Here is a 13,736-nt window from a genome sequence, read left to right on the forward strand (position 1 = left end):
CGAACCAGCCAGGAGTCGAACCTAGAATCTTCTGATCCGTAGTCAGACACGTTATCCATTGCGCCACTGGCCCCACGTCTAAGCTGAAGTCAGGTCACAGCTAGACCAGTGTACACAGTCATAGCGTCTGTCAACAACAAGGTTCCTTGGTGTTCTGTTTCAGATGCATATCTTAATTTGATCCTCCTGTTGTTGCATGAATTTTACTGCAGAGCAAGAAATGCAAACGTGAAGTGTATTCAATGTTTAAAAAGTCTTGTAAATTATGAATCTACAAAACATGTCAGATCTCCTGTTGCTGAGGGAATATTGTTGTGTTGTGTGATTCTGCTGCCATTTAAAATGTGGTATCTGTTCTTACACAAGTGCATCACAAATGACAAGATGTTCTTTCCCATACTGGGAGTGGTTGATGAATAGGTATATGAGAAACGAGACCAAGTCGAGACGCTGGACAAGGCGGATACGGTGTAGTAAAGGCCGTTTATTCAAGATTAATGATATCTGGCAATTACGTGCACGGCTCCTTTCGTCAAGTTCTCATGCGATCCATTGGAAAAAGAAAGAGGCCGGTCACAATCGTACAGTTAATTTTATACATTGAAATGACGTAGGTAGATTCTAGTAGTCCTGGCTTTCTGATAGGTTGTTTGCAGATGATAGACAGTCTCCTCCAGCCTGGTGTCAGTATCCCATTGGTTCTCGACGGAGTTCTTTGTCTTTGGAGCCCATCCAGAAGGGGAGGGGCTGCGTGTGTGTGCGTTCCTGTCTTGGCAAGTCTGTGTGTCTTTTCAGTGAGTGCGTGTGTGAGAGATTCTGTATGGCCCTTCCATGTTTTACTGTGAAAATACGTTGCTATGTGTTGTCACAGTTATAGCAATGCAATAGCAGTAAGCTGGTCATTTGCATAGGAAAATAGCACTTCATTACAAATCCCCCTTTTCACGTCTCCTAAGAGACGTGACATGAATTAAAAACAAGTAAAATTTATAGTCCCCTTCTTTACGTCTCGAAAGAGACGTGACAACTACTCATATGTGCATGTTTCAAACTCCACCAGAGGATCCTCCTGTTGTAGGAGGGGGTACATCAGTGCAGGGTCATTATTTGGTGGAATAGCAGAAGTAATAACACGAAAAAGCAGGGAGCGGGCACATGGGATGCAACAACAGCCACAGAGGGTTAATATAGCAACGAACACAGAGATAGAGACCAGAATAGTAGATACCAAGACCTTATATTTACCAAATGCATCCATCCAGGAGTCCCACATGCTGGTATCAACCCCAGAGTGGGATTTCATTTTACCATTAAGGGTACGCAGGCCTTCTAACGCCAAAGTGAGGCTGCCATCAGAGGCTGTGTTATTAGGGATAAATGTGCAACATTGCTCCCCAAACATAAAACATATCCCACCCTTCTCAGCCAGCAACATGTCAACGGCAATGCGATTTTGAAAAGCCATAAGTGAGGTGGCAGCCAGTTGACCATGTACGGCCTCAAAACCTTGTTGAGTCCAGTTACCTAATTTTTGGACATTGAAATGTATATAGTTAATGCGGTCAACATTTTTATTCACAGTGCACCACCAGCAGAGAGATGATTCAAAACCTGCGGCGACCTGGTCCACCAGCTTGTACTCATCAGGGACCCCCCTAGGAACCCCTATGGCATCAATATATGTGGGATCCCCACCAGTCGGGGCTGCTTCCCGCTTGGTTCTGGTAGGCAGAAACTGTGGGTCCACAGCCTGTATCCGGGTCACCAAATCACCCACACCTATAGGGTAAACAGAGATAGGCAGCAGAAGTGTTACAAGCGCACAAGTACCCGTGGCATTATTGGGAGTTCTGTCAAAAAGCCGAGGTCCCCCACACCACCACCAGATGTCAGCCCTGATCACTGGCTTAAAACCACCCACTACTATGATAGTATTTGTACACCAACCCACAGGGAGCAACCCTAACTGTAGTATACCCCCTGTCATGTTAATACAGGAGAATTTGGCCCTGGCAACATCAGAGGAAAATACTGGTGCCCTGACCGTAGCGGAGACCACAGGGTAAACTGCATCCCACAAGGAGCAATTACCCATGGGATCGGGGGGTGGTACACAGAACCAAATCTGTGTGTTATGTCAAATCGCTTCCACCTGTCTCAGGTGTTTGTTATTGAAATGTGAGCCAAATAGTCAAATTATAATTTTCTTTGGATGCCATACCTGGGTATTAGTTTGGTTTGTTAGCCACTTAACCTATCTATCATAATTAGGAGATAGCGTTTATCTTTAGAATACCTTGTCGGGGCCCATGTCGGTGTGGTCTATACTAATATCCTGAAAACATGCATTAGGTACTGAGTATGAGCCCATTGGTGTTTGATATGATTTCAATGGGTTGTGTCTGTCACAAACATTTCATTTGTCATAAAATAAATCATCGTCATATAAAGTAAAATCATTTAAACAATAAAAAAGAAATAAAAAAAGTCATATTTTCATGTGAGGGTGCCACCAGATGTGAGACACCTTCTGTAAAATCCTTAGTTTGCCTTCGTGTGTGTGGCTATGTGCTTCTCGTAAAAGTTCTGGGTCCATCAGTGTGGACTGCTCCATGGGCATAGGCTGAGTCTGTATAGATATTCACAGTCTTTCCTTTTCCTCTGATGAGGGCCTGCGTCAAATCCGATGATTTCACCTAATTTGGCAGGTGCTGGTTGAGGGATGATGGCTGATTCCAGGGTAACGTATGAGCCGTGTGGGCCTGCTGTCCCACTGCATAGTCCGCCACATCACCATTCTCTCCTTTGTAGCAGCAGCCACCTGTGTATAACCATAGGTCAGGTTTGGTCAGTGGTGTGTTTCCCAGGTCGGGTCTTAGTTTCAATTCTTTAGCAGCTGTTTCGGTGCAGCAGTCAGGTCCTTCTCTCGTGGTGATGATGGGCAGCTTCATTGCCAAGGTGGGTGTTCTCCTGACCTACCCTGGAACGGCGCCTGCTGTGGTGGGTAGGAGGCAAATGGCACTGGGTGGTTGTATGCAGGTTGTTCACTCTCAATTCTTGATTGCGGCTGTGGTTGTGGCTGAGGGGATGGCCTGTAGCCACCCCTCCCTCTAGGTGGGCCGTAGAAGGGCCTTCTTCCCCTGGGTGGGGACTGAGGTTGAGACAGTGGATATGGGCAGTCCCTTGAGTAGTGACCGGGCGTCCTACAGTTGTAGCAGACTCCCCCTTTAGGCAGTCCTGGAATCCATTGTGGCTGGAATGCAACCTGTGGTCCCCCCTCTTCTGCCATTGGCATTGGTGTTAAGTGCGCAGGGGCAGGAGCGGGTGTGGAGGTCTGCTGGACAGTTTGTTGCTGCATCATCTGGGTGACTGTTTTAGTGACTATATCGGCAATGTCTGTAGATGCCTCGGCCACCATCTGTTTCTTTGGTTTGTCTCCCCCCTGCGCTTCTTTCAGTTGAAGTTTCAGAAGTTGAATCTGTAGGGACTGGACTTGTGTATCCGCTCCACCCTTTTCCTTGTTGAATTGGGTGATGTGGTGATGTACATGGGAGTTAAACTGAGCTAAAGGTAGCGCCATCAACCCCACAGTCATGTTCCCTTTTAGCTGTCCTCCCTGCACCATAAAAACCGGGGCCTGTACGGCGGCTGGGGTGGTGTGGGTTTTAAACGGGTTGTGTGGGAGGTGTGTGAATGGATTTTGTGAATAGGGAGGTGGCACTGCAGTCTTCTCTTCCTGTGGCAGTGGTGGGTATAGAGAGGGCGGGGCTGATGGGGTGGTCACGGTGGGCGGTGGTGGTTTGGGGTTGTTGATTGTGCCTTCTCTGACGTCATCTGAGGCCCTGGCAAGCACGCCCATCATATCAGGTTTTTTGTGTGGGCGTGTCCTTTTTGTCTCTTGAATTGCCCACGTTCCTATTTTTAGCTCAGCTTCCGCACTCTTCCTATTCTTCGTCCCTTTATTTTTGCATCTAATTCTCTCTCCATAGCGACGAGCTGTTCCCTTGACGGGGCGACTCCACTAATGTAACCTGCTTGTGTCCATTTCAGCCTAATTCCCTCCCATACTTTCTTTATAGAATTATATTCCTTTTTTCCCCCTGATCTCTCCTGTATTCTCAGATCTAAATATTCGTTGAATTTGAGTTTGGGAATGGTGGTTGTGGCCATTCTGTCGTTTAACTATGTCTGGGTTTAATAACTATCTTCATACACTTAGCCCGTCACTTAGTCTAAACCAGCGATGTATTCACGGTGCTCACACAAATTTATCTCTTGTGTCTCACCCTCGTGCACAAAGAGTTTTGTAGAATTATTATACTATAATATCGATGGGGATATTCGCGAGATAATTATGCGTCTAGGATAGTTTATTGGAGTAGACTGTACTAAAATATTGAAAAGGGATATTCGCGAGATAATTATGCGTCTAGGATAGTTTATTGGAGTAGACTGTACTAAAATATTGAAAAGGGATATTCGCGAGATAATTATGCGTCTAGGATAGTTTATTGGAGTAGACTGTACTAAAATATTGAAAAGGGATATTCGCGAGATAATTATGCGTCTAGGATAGTTTATTGGAGTAGACTGTACTAAAATATTGAAAAGGGATATTCGCGAGATAATTATGCGTCTAGGATAGTTTATTGGAGTAGACTGTACTAAAATATTGAAAAGGGATATTCGCGAGATAATTATGCGTCTAAGGTTTTTTTTTTTTTTTTTTTTTGTAATTCTACAACTACCCACATTTCTACTGCCTGGCTAAATGTTAGTGTCCCTAACGCCTACTTTTGGGTCAGTGTCAATGTATTTAACTGCCTTCTATAATATTGGTCGAATTAATTCTAGGCAACACCAACAGCTCGAATTGGACAAAAATCAACTCGTTACACAACACGGCGGCCGCACCCCCCCCGCTCCACTTTTGACTCAGCGGTCAATTTTAGAGTCAGTGGTCAGTATTACTCGGTCTCATGAAACGGTCAATCAGTGACATTAATCTGGAGAGATCAGGTTTAATTCCTTCACTCCTAGTCCAATCTTAATCTATAACCGAGGCTCCTGGTGGGATGCCAGCTCCACCAGTCCCAGTCTTGGCTACACGTCTCGATCAATTAACAAAACATTTCATACATTTCATTTCACAGAGTTATCAAATCCTCACTGTACACCTAATACGATCGCCACATCGTCTAGTGTCAGACTATGTAGATAACATTTACCATATATCACAGAGTCATCAAATCTTCACTGTACACCTAATACGATCGTCACATCGTCTAGTGTCAGACTATGTAGATAAGATTTACCATATATCACAGAGTCATCAAATTCCTCACTGTACACCTGATTGATTCATATCAACCACTGTCAGGCTATTTGAATATGAAATGACAATTTATCACTCAGATATCATTACGGAATGCCTTTTGTTATCGGATAATTTTTTCCATAAATTTAACAGGAATTCATACCTACGCCTTTAGTACTTCTGATCAATAATTTGGATAATGACTATGATATAATATGCAGATTTTGATTTAACAGGTTTCTGCCTACCTTATATTGTCGAGCTCTTTAGATCAGTTTCCTAAGGCGAGTTGAATCCCCGATGGCTCCTAGTAAACAGGTCGCCCGTCCTTTGAATCAGTCGTCAACTTGTCTTTTCTCTCATCAACTCTCTATGGACCGAATTCATGGGTTTAAACCATCCATCTGCTACCAATTTGTTGATGAATAGGTATATGAGAAACGAGACCAAGTCGAGACGCTGGACAAGCCGGATACGGTATAGTAAAGGCCGTTTATTCAAGAGTAATGATATCTGGCAATTACGTGCACGGCTCCTTTCGTCAAGTTCTCATGCGAACCATTGGAAAAAGAAAGAGGCCGGTCACAATCGTACAGTTAATTTTATACATTGAAATGACGTAGGTAGATTCTAGTAGTCCTGGCTTTCTGATAGGTTGTTTGCAGATGATAGACAGTCTCCTCCAGCCTGGTGTCAGTATCCCATTGGTTCTCGACGGAGTTCTTTGTCTTTGGAGCCCATCCAGAAGGGGAGGGGCTGCGTGTGTGTGCGTTCCTGTCTTGGCAAGTCTGTGTGTCTTTTCAGTGAGTGCGTGTGTGAGAGATTCTGTTTGGCCCTTCCATGTTTTACTGTGAAAATACGTTGCTATGTGTTGTCACAGTTATAGCAATGCAATAGCAGTAAGCTGGTCATTTGCATAGGAAAATAGCACTTCATTACAGAGTTCAACCTGGGCGAAAACCAGGAATCCTAAATGCCAGACCATATGGGAAGACAGTTACTTAAAATATACATCACAGACAAATCTTTAAATGTTGACATTATGCCTGTTGGATTTCAAAGCTCCATCTTTTTTTCTCAGAGATGATGGGGAATGTCCAGATGAAATCGGTCTAAAATGTGTTTGAAGTGAGAACAGCCAGAAGCACTGAAAGGTATACAGTATCATTCCCAGCTTTATTTCAATCAATTAAATAAAGTATTGAGCCAGCCAGGAGTCAAACCTAGAATCTTCTGATCCGTAGTCAGACACGTTATCCATTGCGCCACTGGCCTCACGTCTAAGCTGAAGTCAGGTCACAGCTAGACCAGTGTACACAGACATAGCGTCTGTCAACAACAAGGTTCCTTGGTTTTCTGTTTCAGATGCATATCTTAATTTGATCCTCCTGTTGTTACATGAATTTTACTGCAGAGCAAGAAATGCAAACTTGAAGTGTATCAATGTTTAAAAAGTCTTGTCAATTATGAATCTACAAAACATGTCACATTTCCTGTTGCTTGGGGAATATTGTTGTGTTGTGTGATTCTGCTGCCATTTAAAATGTGGTATCTGTTCTTACACAAGTGCATCACAAATGACAAGATGTTCTTTCCCATACTGGGAGTTCAACCCGGGCGAAAACCAGGAATCCTAAACGCCAGACCATATGGGAAGACAGTTACTTAAAAAAAAAATCACAGACAAATCCATAAACATTGAAATGATGCTTGTTGTAATTACAAGCTCCATCTTTTTTCTCAGAGATGTTGGGGAAAAGTCCCATATAAAATCAGTCTAAAATGTGTTTGAATCGAGAACTGCCAGACACAATGAAAAGTATACAGTATTTTTCCCAGCTTCATTTTGGTCAAATAAATCTAGTTTTGAACCAAACAGGAGTCAAATATTCAATCTTCTGACCTGTTATCAGACACGTTATCCATTGTGCAACTGGCCACACGGCCAAGCTGAAGTCAGGTCACACCTAGGCCAGTATACACAGTCATAGTGTCTGTCAGCGACAAGGTTCCTTGGGATTTCTGTTACAGATGCATATCTTAATTTGATCCTCCTGTTGTTACATGCATTTTACTGCAGAGCAAGAAATGCAAACTTGAAGTGTATCAATGTTTAAAAAGTCTTGTAAATTATGAATCTACATAACATGTCACATTTCCTGTTGCTGAGGGAATATTGTTGTGTTGTGTGAAACTGCTGCCAGTTAAAATGAAGCATCCGTTGTTACACAACTGCATACCTAATGACAAGATATTCTTTCCCATACTGGGAGTTGAACCCGGGCCACCTGGGTGAAAACCAGGAATCCTAACCGCTAGACCATATGGCAAGACAAATACTTAAAATACACATCACAGACAAATCTTTAAATGTTGACATTATGCCTGTTGGATTTCAAAGCTCCATCTTTTTTCTCAGAGATGATGGGGAATGTCCAGATGAAATCCGTCTAAAATGTCTTTGAAGTGAGAACAGCCAGAAGCACTGAAAGGTATACAGTATCATTCCCAGCTTGATTTCAATCAATTAAAAAAATTATTGAGCCAGCCAGGAGTCGAACCTACAATCTTCTGATCCGTAGTCAGACACGTTATCCATTGCACCACTGGCCCCACATCAAAGCTTAAGTCAGGTCACAGCTAGACCAGTGTACACAGTCATAGCGTCTGTCAACAACAAGGTTCCTTGGTGTTCTGTTTCAGATGCATATCTTAATTTGATCCTCCTGTTGTTACATGAATTTTACTGCAGAGCAAGAAATGCAAACTTGAAGTGTATCAATGTTTAAAAAGTCTTGTAAATTATGAATCTACAAAACATGTCACATTTCCTGTTGCTTGGGGAATATTGTTGTGTTGTGTGATTCTGCTGCCATTTAAAATGTGGTATCTGTTCTTACACAAGTGCATCACAAATGACAAGATGTTCTTTCCCATACTGGGAGTTCAACCCGGGCGAAAACCAGGAATCCTAAACGCCAGACCATATGGGAAGACAGTTACTTAAAAAAAACATCACAGACAAATCCATAAACATTGAAATGATGCTTGTTGTAATAACAAGCTCCATCTTTTTTCTCAGAGATGTTGGGGAAAAGTCCCATATAAAATCAGTCTAAAATGTGTTTGAATCGAGAACTGCCAGACACAATGAAAAGTATACAGTATTTTTCCCAGCTTGATTTTGGTCAAATAAATCTAGTTTTGAACCAAACAGGAGTCAAATATTCAATCTTCTGACCTGTTATCAGACACGTTATCCATTGCACAACTGGCCGCACGGCCAAGCTGAAGTCAGGTCACACCTAGGCCAGTATACACAGTCATAGTGTCTGTCAGCGACAAGGTTCCTTGGTATTTCTGTTACAGATGCATATCTTAATTTGATCCTCCTGTTGTTACATGAATTTTACTGCAGAGCAAGAAATGCAGCCATGAAGTGTATTCAACATTTAAAAAGCCTTGTATAATTTGAATCTACATAACATGTCACATTTCCTGTTGCTGAGGGAATATTGTTGTGTTGTGTGAAACTGCTGCCAGTTAAAATGCAGCATCTGTTGTTACACAAGTGCGTACCTAACAACAAGATATTCTTTCCCATACCGGGAGTTGAACCCGGGCCACCTGGGTGAAAACCAGGAATCCTAACCGCTAGACCATATGGGAAGACACATACTTAAAATACACATCACAGACAAATCTTTAAATGTTGACATTATGCCTGTTGGATTTAAAAGCTCCATCTTTTTTCTCAGAGATGATGGGGAATGTCCAGATGAAATCCGTCTAAAATGTGTTTGAAGTGAGAACAGCCAGAAGCACTGAAAGGTATACAGTATCATTCCCAGCTTGATTTCAATCAATTAAATAAAGTATTGAGCCAGCCAGGAGTCGAACCTAGAATCTTCTGATCCGTAGTCAGACACGTTATCCATTGCGCCACTGGCCCCCCGTCTAATCTGAAGTCAGGTCACAGCTAGACCAGTGTACACAGTCATAGCGTCTGTCAACAACAAGGTTCCTTGGTTTTCTGTTTCAGATGCATATCTTAATTTGATCCTCCTGTTGTTACATGCATTTTACTGCAGAGCAAGAAATTCAAACTTGAAGTGTATCAATGTTTAAAAAGTCTTGTAAATTATGAATCTACAAAACATGTCACATTTCCTGTTGCTTGGGGAATATTGTTGTGTTGTGTGATTCTGCTGCCATTTAAAATGTGGTATCTGTTCTTACACAAGTGCATCACAAATGACAAGATGTTCTTTCCCATACTGGGAGTTCAACCCGGGCGAAAACCAGGAATCCTAAACGCCAGACCATATGGGAAGACAGTTACTTAAAAAAAACATCACAGACAAATCCATAAACATTGAAATGATGCTTGTTGTAATAACAAGCTCCATCTTTTTTCTCAGAGATGTTGGGGAAAAGTCCCATATAAAATCAGTCTAAAATGTGTTTGAATCGAGAACTGCCAGACACAATGAAAAGTATACAGTATTTTTCCCAGCTTGATTTTGGTCAAATAAATCTAGTTTTGAACCAAACAGGAGTCAAATATTCAATCTTCTGACCTGTTATCAGACACGTTATCCATTGCACAACTGGCCGCACGGCCAAGCTGAAGTCAGGTCACACCTAGGCCAGTATACACAGTCATAGTGTCTGTCAGCGACAAGGTTCCTTGGTATTTCTGTTACAGATGCATATCTTAATTTGATCCTCCTGTTGTTACATGAATTTTACTGCAGAGCAAGAAATGCAGCCATGAAGTGTATTCAACATTTAAAAAGCCTTGTATAATTTGAATCTACATAACATGTCACATTTCCTGTTGCTGAGGGAATATTGTTGTGTTGTGTGAAACTGCTGCCAGTTAAAATGCAGCATCTGTTGTTACACAAGTGCGTACCTAACAACAAGATATTCTTTCCCATACCGGGAGTTGAACCCGGGCCACCTGGGTGAAAACCAGGAATCCTAACCGCTAGACCATATGGGAAGACACATACTTAAAATACACATCACAGACAAATCTTTAAATGTTGACATTATGCCTGTTGGATTTAAAAGCTCCATCTTTTTTCTCAGAGATGATGGGGAATGTCCAGATGAAATCCGTCTAAAATGTGTTTGAAGTGAGAACAGCCAGAAGCACTGAAAGGTATACAGTATCATTCCCAGCTTGATTTCAATCAATTAAATAAAGTATTGAGCCAGCCAGGAGTCGAACCTAGAATCTTCTGATCCGTAGTCAGACACGTTATCCATTGCGCCACTGGCCCCCCGTCTAATCTGAAGTCAGGTCACAGCTAGACCAGTGTACACAGTCATAGCGTCTGTCAACAACAAGGTTCCTTGGTTTTCTGTTTCAGATGCATATCTTAATTTGATCCTCCTGTTGTTACATGCATTTTACTGCAGAGCAAGAAATTCAAACTTGAAGTGTATCAATGTTTAAAAAGTCTTGTAAATTATGAATCTACAAAACATGTCACATTTCCTGTTGCTTGGGGAATATTGTTGTGTTGTGTGATTCTGCTGCCATTTAAAATGTGGTATCTGTTCTTACACAAGTGCATCACAAATGACAAGATGTTCTTTCCCATACTGGGAGTTCAACCCGGGCGAAAACCAGGAATCCTAAACGCCAGACCATATGGGAAGACAGTTACTTAAAAAAAACATCACAGACAAATCCATAAACATTGAAATGATGCTTGTTGTAATAACAAGCTCCATCTTTTTTCTCAGAGATGTTGGGGAAAAGTCCCATATAAAATCAGTCTAAAATGTGTTTGAATCGAGAACTGCCAGACACAATGAAAAGTATACAGTATTTTTCCCAGCTTGATTTTGGTCAAATAAATCTAGTTTTGAACCAAACAGGAGTCAAATATTCAATCTTCTGACCTGTTATCAGACACGTTATCCATTGCACAACTGGCCGCACGGCCAAGCTGAAGTCAGGTCACACCTAGGCCAGTATACACAGTCATAGTGTCTGTCAGCGACAAGGTTCCTTGGTATTTCTGTTACAGATGCATATCTTAATTTGATCCTCCTGTTGTTACATGAATTTTACTGCAGAGCAAGAAATGCAGCCATGAAGTGTATTCAACATTTAAAAAGCCTTGTATAATTTGAATCTACATAACATGTCACATTTCCTGTTGCTGAGGGAATATTGTTGTGTTGTGTGAAACTGCTGCCAGTTAAAATGCAGCATCTGTTGTTACACAAGTGCGTACCTAACAACAAGATATTCTTTCCCATACCGGGAGTTGAACCCGGGCCACCTGGGTGAAAACCAGGAATCCTAACCGCTAGACCATATGGGAAGACACATACTTAAAATACACATCACAGACAAATCTTTAAATGTTGACATTATGCCTGTTGGATTTAAAAGCTCCATCTTTTTTCTCAGAGATGATGGGGAATGTCCAGATGAAATCCGTCTAAAATGTGTTTGAAGTGAGAACAGCCAGAAGCACTGAAAGGTATACAGTATCATTCCCAGCTTGATTTCAATCAATTAAATAAAGTATTGAGCCAGCCAGGAGTCGAACCTAGAATCTTCTGATCCGTAGTCAGACACGTTATCCATTGCGCCACTGGCCCCCCGTCTAATCTGAAGTCAGGTCACAGCTAGACCAGTGTACACAGTCATAGCGTCTGTCAACAACAAGGTTCCTTGGTTTTCTGTTTCAGATGCATATCTTAATTTGATCCTCCTGTTGTTACATGCATTTTACTGCAGAGCAAGAAATTCAAACTTGAAGTGTATCAATGTTTAAAAAGTCTTGTAAATTATGAATCTACAAAACATGTCACATTTCCTGTTGCTTGGGGAATATTGTTGTGTTGTGTGATTCTGCTGCCATTTAAAATGTGGTATCTGTTCTTACACAAGTGCATCACAAATGACAAGATGTTCTTTCCCATACTGGGAGTTCAACCTGGGCGAAAACCAGGAATCCTAAACGCCAGACCATATGGGAAGACAGTTACTTAAAAAAAACATCACAGACAAATCCATAAACATTGAAATGATGCTTGTTGTAATAACAAGCTCCATCTTTTTTCTCAGAGATGTTGGGGAAAAGTCCCATATAAAATCAGTCTAAAATGTGTTTGAATCGAGAACTGCCAGACACAATGAAAAGTATACAGTATTTTTCCCAGCTTGATTTTGGTCAAATAAATCTAGTTTTGAACCAAACAGGAGTCAAATATTCAATCTTCTGACCTGTTATCAGACACGTTATCCATTGCACAACTGGCCGCACGGCCAAGCTGAAGTCAGGTCACACCTAGGCCAGTATACACAGTCATAGTGTCTGTCAGCGACAAGGTTCCTTGGTATTTCTGTTACAGATGCATATCTTAATTTGATCCTCCTGTTGTTACATGAATTTTACTGCAGAGCAAGAAATGCAGCCATGAAGTGTATTCAACATTTAAAAAGCCTTGTATAATTTGAATCTACATAACATGTCACATTTCCTGTTGCTGAGGGAATATTGTTGTGTTGTGTGAAACTGCTGCCAGTTAAAATGCAGCATCTGTTGTTACACAAGTGCTTACCTAACAACAAGATATTCTTTCCCATACCGGGAGTTGAACCCGGGCCACCTGGGTGAAAACCAGGAATCCTAACCGCTAGACCATATGGGAAGACACATACTTAAAATACACATCACAGACAAATCTTTAAATGTTGACATTATGCCTGTTGGATTTAAAAGCTCCATCTTTTTTCTCAGAGATGATGGGGAATGTCCAGATGAAATCCGTCTAAAATGTGTTTGAAGTGAGAACAGCCAGAAGCACTGAAAGGTATACAGTATCATTCCCAGCTTGATTTCAATCAATTAAATAAAGTATTGAGCCAGCCAGGAGTCGAACCTAGAATCTTCTGATCCGTAGTCAGACACGTTATCCATTGCGCCACTGGCCCCCGTCTAATCTGAAGTCAGGTCACAGCTAGACCAGTGTACACAGTCATAGCGTCTGTCAACAATAAGGTTCCTTGGTTTTCTGTTTCAGATGCATATCTTAATTTGATCCTCCTGTTTTTACATACATTTTACTGCAGAGCAAGAAATTCAAACTTGAAGTGTATCAATGTTTAAAAAGTCTTGTAAATTATGAATCTACAAAACAGTCACATTCTGTTGCTGGTGGAATATTGTTGTGTTGTGTGATTCTGCTGCCATCTAAAATGTGATATCTGTTCTTCCACAAGTGCATCACAAATGACAAGATGTTCTTTCCCATACTGGGAGTTCAACCTGGGCGAAAACCAGGAATCCTAAACGCCAACCATATGGGAAGACAGTTTTACTTAAAAAAACATCACAGACAAAGCCATAAACATTGAAATGATGCTTGTTGTAATAACAAGCTC

General features: G+C 41.6%; 11 non-coding genes across 11 annotated transcripts; all 11 read right to left on the reverse strand.

The window, feature by feature from the left end:
* On the reverse strand, positions 1–73 carry trnar-acg (transfer RNA arginine (anticodon ACG)). Its single transcript has one exon. It is a non-coding gene; the product is annotated as a tRNA-Arg (tRNA).
* A 7,502-nt stretch (positions 74–7,575) lies between these two features.
* On the reverse strand, positions 7,576–7,647 carry trnae-uuc (transfer RNA glutamic acid (anticodon UUC)). Its single transcript has one exon. It is a non-coding gene; the product is annotated as a tRNA-Glu (tRNA).
* Positions 7,648–7,857: 210 nt separating this feature from the next.
* trnar-acg (transfer RNA arginine (anticodon ACG)) lies at positions 7,858–7,930 on the reverse strand. The gene has a single exon. It is a non-coding gene; the product is annotated as a tRNA-Arg (tRNA).
* A 984-nt stretch (positions 7,931–8,914) lies between these two features.
* trnae-uuc (transfer RNA glutamic acid (anticodon UUC)) lies at positions 8,915–8,986 on the reverse strand. The gene has a single exon. It is a non-coding gene; the product is annotated as a tRNA-Glu (tRNA).
* A 210-nt stretch (positions 8,987–9,196) lies between these two features.
* Positions 9,197–9,269, reverse strand: trnar-acg (transfer RNA arginine (anticodon ACG)). The gene has a single exon. It is a non-coding gene; the product is annotated as a tRNA-Arg (tRNA).
* Positions 9,270–10,253: 984 nt separating this feature from the next.
* trnae-uuc (transfer RNA glutamic acid (anticodon UUC)) lies at positions 10,254–10,325 on the reverse strand. The gene has a single exon. It is a non-coding gene; the product is annotated as a tRNA-Glu (tRNA).
* Positions 10,326–10,535: 210 nt separating this feature from the next.
* trnar-acg (transfer RNA arginine (anticodon ACG)) lies at positions 10,536–10,608 on the reverse strand. Its single transcript has one exon. It is a non-coding gene; the product is annotated as a tRNA-Arg (tRNA).
* A 984-nt stretch (positions 10,609–11,592) lies between these two features.
* On the reverse strand, positions 11,593–11,664 carry trnae-uuc (transfer RNA glutamic acid (anticodon UUC)). Its single transcript has one exon. It is a non-coding gene; the product is annotated as a tRNA-Glu (tRNA).
* A 210-nt stretch (positions 11,665–11,874) lies between these two features.
* Positions 11,875–11,947, reverse strand: trnar-acg (transfer RNA arginine (anticodon ACG)). Its single transcript has one exon. It is a non-coding gene; the product is annotated as a tRNA-Arg (tRNA).
* Positions 11,948–12,931: 984 nt separating this feature from the next.
* trnae-uuc (transfer RNA glutamic acid (anticodon UUC)) lies at positions 12,932–13,003 on the reverse strand. Its single transcript has one exon. It is a non-coding gene; the product is annotated as a tRNA-Glu (tRNA).
* Positions 13,004–13,213: 210 nt separating this feature from the next.
* trnar-acg (transfer RNA arginine (anticodon ACG)) lies at positions 13,214–13,286 on the reverse strand. Its single transcript has one exon. It is a non-coding gene; the product is annotated as a tRNA-Arg (tRNA).
* Between the last annotated feature and the right edge of the window lie 450 nt (positions 13,287–13,736).

The sequence above is a fragment of the Oncorhynchus kisutch genome, linkage group LG1 (genome assembly GCF_002021735.2).
Source record: "Oncorhynchus kisutch isolate 150728-3 linkage group LG1, Okis_V2, whole genome shotgun sequence".
Lineage (NCBI taxonomy): Eukaryota > Metazoa > Chordata > Actinopteri > Salmoniformes > Salmonidae > Oncorhynchus > Oncorhynchus kisutch.